Consider the following 6600-nt stretch of genomic DNA (forward strand, 5'->3'; position numbering starts at 1 on the left):
AACATCAGAGACAGAGAAAAAAGCAGTAGCGAGGATCAGCATAAGGGCCCTCACGATGCCTCCTGCAGCTGAAGATGCTGGAGCATGAACTCTCCTTTCTGAAGACATTGACCTTCAAGATGTCGTTCTTAGGGGTGAAGACGATCGTGTCATCCCCGTGGAGGTTAACCCTGCCGGCGAAGTCGCTCCAGGACTTGATGAAGCCGACGCGCTCGGCCCTACACTAGAGCTGCACCTTCCACTCGCAGCGCTCGCCCATGTACAAGGCCACATTCACCGGCGGGCTATTGTTATTCAGCTTGTACTTTCTGATCAGGTGTTGCTCCATGTAGGGTGGCACGTCGAGGGCACGGAGGTCCTCGCTCTCCAGCTGCACGAAGAACGCCAACACCCGCTGCCTGGGACCCTGCCCAGGTCAGCACGATGTCCGGCGTGAACCCTTGGTGTTGTGATTTGCCGGTGGGCTTTCATGAACCCTTCATTGGGGTCACGAAGCTTCACCTGGACGGCTATGTCCCTTGCCTCCCCTATGGGTCTTTCCGGGAATGTTTCCAGGAACAGCCAGTTATGTAGATGCAATGAAAATGAAAAAGTTAGTGATACTTGCATTGGTGAGCTTCGATATCAATGACAAGATGAAGTCCATCATGGCCATGACAAGCTCAAGCTCCATGATGGCCATGAAAATCACAAGATCATCATGGTCATGCTAATGTTAAGCTCCATCATGGCCGTGACAATGTCAAATCCATGATGAAGCTTGGTGAAGCTCCCTTTTAACCATAGTAAGTGCCATGGTTTTATTGAAATTTAGTTAAAATAAAATAAAGCCTCAACGGTTATTATGGCTAGAAAATTTGTACTCGATTTTTTCGTCAAAGAAACAAATCAACCAGTTTCATCTTTTTTTCGAAATGAGGGAAATATCGCCCCAGCTTCTGCATCCAAGGGATGCACACGACTTTTTTTATTAGATTATTCACAACACCATACAAGAACAATACAAAAGATCAAACTCGAAGCCACCTCGCTAAACGAACAGAGGGATGAAGGGGGTGACAATTCACCAAGTCATATCATCCAAAAACCAAATATCTTCCCAGACCGCCCAATAGCAGATGAGAAGCACATCCAAGCAGACTCACAACATACGTCAACGCACACGCCATAGAAGTTGCTACCGCGGTCTTCCTCAACTCCATCTTCAAGAGAGATCATCAGATTGACCATGCCAGGCCTGCCATCGATGCCGCCAGACGACTCCACCATCCTGCGCATGTCCATCACACTGCATCCGTCCCGAGACACCACTGCACCATGCCGCGGCGACTCGACAACGCCGACACAGCAAAAGCACACCGCTCCACCTCAGCACCACCATCATCCGTTGTCTGCTCCAAAAACGATACCTCCAACAGGGAGAACGGAGTTGCACGCCGCTATCGTCCGATAATCAGTTTCATCTATACTTTCTTCTCGTGAAATAACATAGTTTATAATCAATCATTTATCAGCAATGTAATTTATCATCATAACTGATATCTGCTTGGCCACTAGACAACATAAAAGAACAAGAGCAGCACAATTAGATGGAAATATGGCATACATGCAGAAGATAATCTTTCTTTCTATTGGCGTGGACGCTTCTCCACCGGGCAAGCGGTTTCTTTGATCCTGATCGATCCGGCCATGGAGACGACATTTTTTCTTTGATCCTGATCGATGCTGGCCATGGAAACGACATTTTTTGGTGTCAGTCCTAAGCGCCTCAAAGGACTTAGACAGCCATCTTTAGAGGGATTGACCTGCATCCACCTGTGGAGACGGCAGAGGAATCTAGCAGATAGGAGACAAAAAAATAGATCAGAGATATTATAGAAATTATTTTTCATGGAGAAAGAAATTGCTAGTCGAGACTGACCGTTTTAATCAATCCCTTGGCCAAGGATGGAACCGAGAGGATGAAATCAATGCAGTAATCCTCAAGTTTCGAACAACGGTGACGGCGCGCCACATTGAATGTGTCGACTGCGTTTTCCTTGGAGATGTGCTCGGCCAGGAAGTTTTCACAAATGATCTTCATCCTCTCGAGGCCAAACCGGGATGCTGCGGCGAGCATGTCTTCGTCAACCACCATGCTACCAAGAGCGGGCAGTTCATCGGTGTAGACAAAGTGGATCACGGCCTTGAAGACCGTGGCTTTCATGCCGTCAATCCGTACTATATGTCCATCCTTGTTGCTGACTGCTGCTGCCACCTCCTCATATAGGATCGGCGATCGCGCGGCGATCACAAGACTATGCGCGCAAATTTCGCTACCCTCAACAAGAAATTGCACGTCCGACCCATGCCCGCCCACCAATAGTTGGTCGAGGTACAAGGCAATACTTGATGATGGCACAACGATCATGGCCCTGGTGGCCGGGGTGCTCGTACTAGTGTAAGGCTGCTTGGTGACCGCAAAGCTACAGCATATGGTTAAGGAACCATCATTCGATAGGTACCGTGATTTTGCAGATTCAAAGCTCATCAACTTTGTGTATCCCCAGGCTAAAGACGTTCTGGTATATGTGTTGGTGAAACTCCATTCTTTTTTCTCAGTGGTGAACTTATTTCCACTTGGATTGCCGACAAAGAATTTCCCGGACACCTCGATGCCATGGACTGGCGGCTGACTCAATAATTTAAGGAAAATAGAGATGTTCCCTTGGTCGTCTCCCTTCTCTCCCGATGGGTACACCAATACATGCCAGTCATAACCGGCGACGTTGAAAGTGCCTGAATGGATTAGTTGGCCAACACCACGGCTCCTCTGGACGGCGCAAAAGTTAGGGATCCTGAACTCGTGGACGCTGTGCACCAGCGCGTTATAGGTTGACCACGTCTTTTCTGGAGGCCGGTGTTTCATGCCGTCAGAGGACTTGCGCGCCCCGTTGGGGTTGTGTGTGGCTACTCTTTCCATGATCTCGATTATCAAGGGACTGCAGCTATTCTTAAGCTCCTGGTACTCATCGGTCGCCCTCACAGCAGCGTACACATTGGGGTCAGAGGCTATGTACTCGATGCAGGAATCCTCGAGCTGACAACAGGTGTGACGGCCACGCACCAGTAACAGCGTCCCCATAACAGTCGAGGCGTCGATGCTCTCTAATAATATATTCTGGCACATGATCCTCAGCCTCTCCAGGTCATACCGATCCGCGGCCACAAGCAGGTCGCGTGCCATGGCTTCCCGGCGCCTCAAAGCATATTTCTCTTTGCAGGCACGACGGCTGCTTGTATCGTTGCTTGCTTTGATGGGCATCTCGTCGGTGTAGATGAAACGGAGCATCGCCCTGAAGGTGGATGCACTCATGTCGTCGACGCTAAGGCGCGTAAGGATAGAGCTCTCCTTCGCGTGCCAGCGGAACTCCGCGGCGAAAACCGGGGATCGCATGGCGAGCACGAGCTTGTGCGCCTGGATCTCGGTCTCCTCAACGACGAACGTTACATCCGACTTCATACGATGTCGTCGCCTGTCCTCGGAACACGATGATCCTGACCCGGACACTGCTGACTCATCAACTAGTAGAAGTTTGTGGAGATCCTGACTAATGGTCGGCGGCGGCACCACCGACACAAAGCCGTTTCTAGTCTCCACAGCGGCTCCGGGGAGTACTCCTCGAGGACGTCGACGGTGCATTCGATGGTGAGGCGGTCGTCTCTCACGTAGCGGGTTCCATGGCCATGGTAAGTCTCTGGAACCGATAGCTTCCAGGTCCTGGTCTCCTGGATTCTGATGGCGTCGCTTTGCCACACGGCGGTCGGCCACTCACCTAGGGGGTCCTCGATCCTGATACCCGCCGTGGCGACGACGTCCTTGGTCGTGCCGAGAAGCTCGAGGGTGATTGATGCGAGGCTGCCTTGATCGTCCAAGGTGCAGGCGAGGGCCCAGGTGTGTCCGCCGGCGAGGAAAGAGCCGGACTTGATGGAGGAGGAGTTGACGGCGCTGGCGAAACGCTTGCGGCCGCTGCAGCCGACGATGTGGAACTCGTGCGTGCCACGGACCACCGCAGACCTGTGCGTCGACGCCGTCTTGTGTATCGTGGACGCCATGGCGCCTGCGCGCCTCAATAGTTGCTAGATCGATGTCGATCGATACGATTTGGTTAGAGCTAGGAGCTCTCTCGTAACACGTACGCTCGTAGGTCTCCTCGTCAAATCTCAAAACTAGTGATCTAAAAACACAAACACATTTCAATACTCCACAGATATTTTCCGAGAACAACACGAATTGAGTCCAAGTTTATAGCCTCCTCGTACAACACGCTACGCAGCAAATATTTAACCTTTCCCTAAATCAATCAGGGTACGATTAAACTTTCCAAGAACTAATTAGAGATTCCAGTCCTAGCACAACCGGTTCTATGAAATGCAAAAGAAGAAGTTACAGTTTTCATACGCTTAGCGTTAATTATTTCCTAGCACATTTGTCACTGGTCATTGGAGAAGAACTCAGAGCCTGCTCTCGCGACCATCCCCCAAACCCTAGCCACCGCCGCCGCCTCCCTCCCCCGGCGCCCCCAGCTACCTCCCCCAGCGCCCCCAAGCCCGAGCGCCTCCTCCCTCCTCGCCGCCGCCGGTAGGCTCCGCTGGGCAAGCCCAGTTGGGGACGGTGGCGGCGGGGCGTCTCCCCCGGGCGGCGACCCCTGGTTGACGACGGCGGCTCTCTTCCTCGTCCGGATGCGGCAGTGCGGAGCAGCGGGATCCCGGCGGCTCGACCACAACGGAGATGAGGGGCTCGACCCCTGCTTTGGGGTGGTGTCACTGCTGCTGGGGACGGCGATGCCGGGCTCGCTCGGGCCTGGTCGGCCGAGTCCTCGGCGGCAGCGTGGCGGCGGCTGGCTGCGTCCTGGCACCATGGTGGTGCTGGTGACCGGCCAGGCGACGGCGGCAGGCTGGACCTCCACCATCCAGTCCGTCCGGTGGTCTTGGTGGCACGGCGGTCTCACGTGGCCGTGGTGATGCCGGTGGTAGCCGACACCCCTCTCCTTCTTCGGTGTTCCTCGCTTCTCGGTGGCGGTGGCTCAAGACGACGGCTTTCATCCTCGTTCTCCTTCTCTAGTCCAGTTCTGGCTATCGAGGTCACGATGTTTGGCCGGGGTGAAAACCCTACTCGGCAGCGACCGATGCTGGCCACGGCGACGCTTGCGGGCGCTGTTCCCTTCTTGGAGGCGTGGTCATGGCCCTCACCGTGCCTCCTCTCCCCTCGGATGCTGTGGAAAACACTAAGCCCGGTTCACCGGACTAGGCGGCAGCGGCGCCACGACGTCGTTATCTTCTTGAAGATGTCGTCTTGGCCATCTTGAGGGAGGCCACTGCAGCTTTTAGAGTCTGGGGACGATGTGTTGTAATGCCGGCGTTGGCCACCGGCGGAGGCTTGGGCTCCTGGGGCGCTATGTACGACATGGTGGATGCAGCTTGGTCGGCGTCTTTCTCTAGTCTGCCGGGACCCTACCTTCTTCTCGCCGTCTCTTCTAAGCGCATGGGGGAGGTACGTTGGTCCTGGCAGCCTCGGAGTGGAGGTCGGGCTTCGGAGGTATCCTGCATGGTTCGTGACGTGGCCTGGAGGCTTTGTGCTCCTTCTCCTCGCCACTTGTGGCTGGATGTTGGGCAGAGCGGGTCGTTTATCATCGTGTCTGTAGAGGCTGTGTTGTTTGCCGCTCGGCAATGTATCGTGGTGTTGGTGTTGAGTGGTAGCTTTACTGACGTTGTATCGTGGTGTGTGTGGAGTTTTGTATCCTTCTTGGCGTGGTTTCGGCCATCTTGACCTTTATATGATTGATACACCTTTCAGGGTGTATTCTCGGAAAAATACAGTTTTCATATGCTCGCAAAACCTCGCTAAAGCGCGCTCTAGACGTCGGTTTCCGGATCCCGAGCAGAAAGTCGGTCGTTCCCGCACCTTGATCAGCCATCGTACGGTGCGGGAAGAATTCCTTTTATCCTCAGCCCGGTTGCTGCGTGCGCTGCGTCAGACGAGAGACGTGATGTCACTTTCGTAGTCTGGCCCTTTCATGCATGCGTAGGTGGTCTGGTCGCTACTACTAGTTGAATTTACTGCAGCTATTAGGTCATGTGTGTTGTGTGGAGCCTGCCATGTGCTACAACTTCTCTCTCCTACGTTTGACCAAACGCAAAGCTTCTTTCAAATGTACTCCAGGACACTGAAATGCTATTGTTCCAATAAAATGCATCATGCAAACTGCTAGGTCCACACGGAAGCATCATTGCAATGTGTAATATTGCAAAAAGAAAAAAACTTTTGTAAGAACTACTAAGGTACGAGGGACACAATAAAAATCACTTACCCCTCGTACACAAATATATACTATTGCAACAAATTCATGCCACATTTAAAAAAATGCTACAAACAATTTATTAAGAAAGAAGTTTGCTACTGAGGATTTACCGCAATTTCATTTACAACAAAAAATTTCATCCTTCTCAACAAAAATTGGAAACTATTACAATAAAAACTATAACCTTTTACAACAAAAAAATATACATGTTTGCAAACAATGCAAAACTGACCAACCAATGATTAATTTGCGACCACTA

At 52.1% G+C, this 6600-nt stretch overlaps 1 pseudogene; it reads right to left on the reverse strand.

Annotated features, from left to right (window-relative positions):
- Positions 1 to 223: 223 nt before the first annotated feature.
- LOC124664600 lies at positions 224 to 4095 on the reverse strand (annotated as a pseudogene).
- Positions 4096 to 6600: the final 2505 nt, after the last annotated feature.

Source organism: Lolium rigidum, chromosome 6 (genome assembly GCF_022539505.1).
Source record: "Lolium rigidum isolate FL_2022 chromosome 6, APGP_CSIRO_Lrig_0.1, whole genome shotgun sequence".
Lineage (NCBI taxonomy): Eukaryota > Viridiplantae > Streptophyta > Magnoliopsida > Poales > Poaceae > Lolium > Lolium rigidum.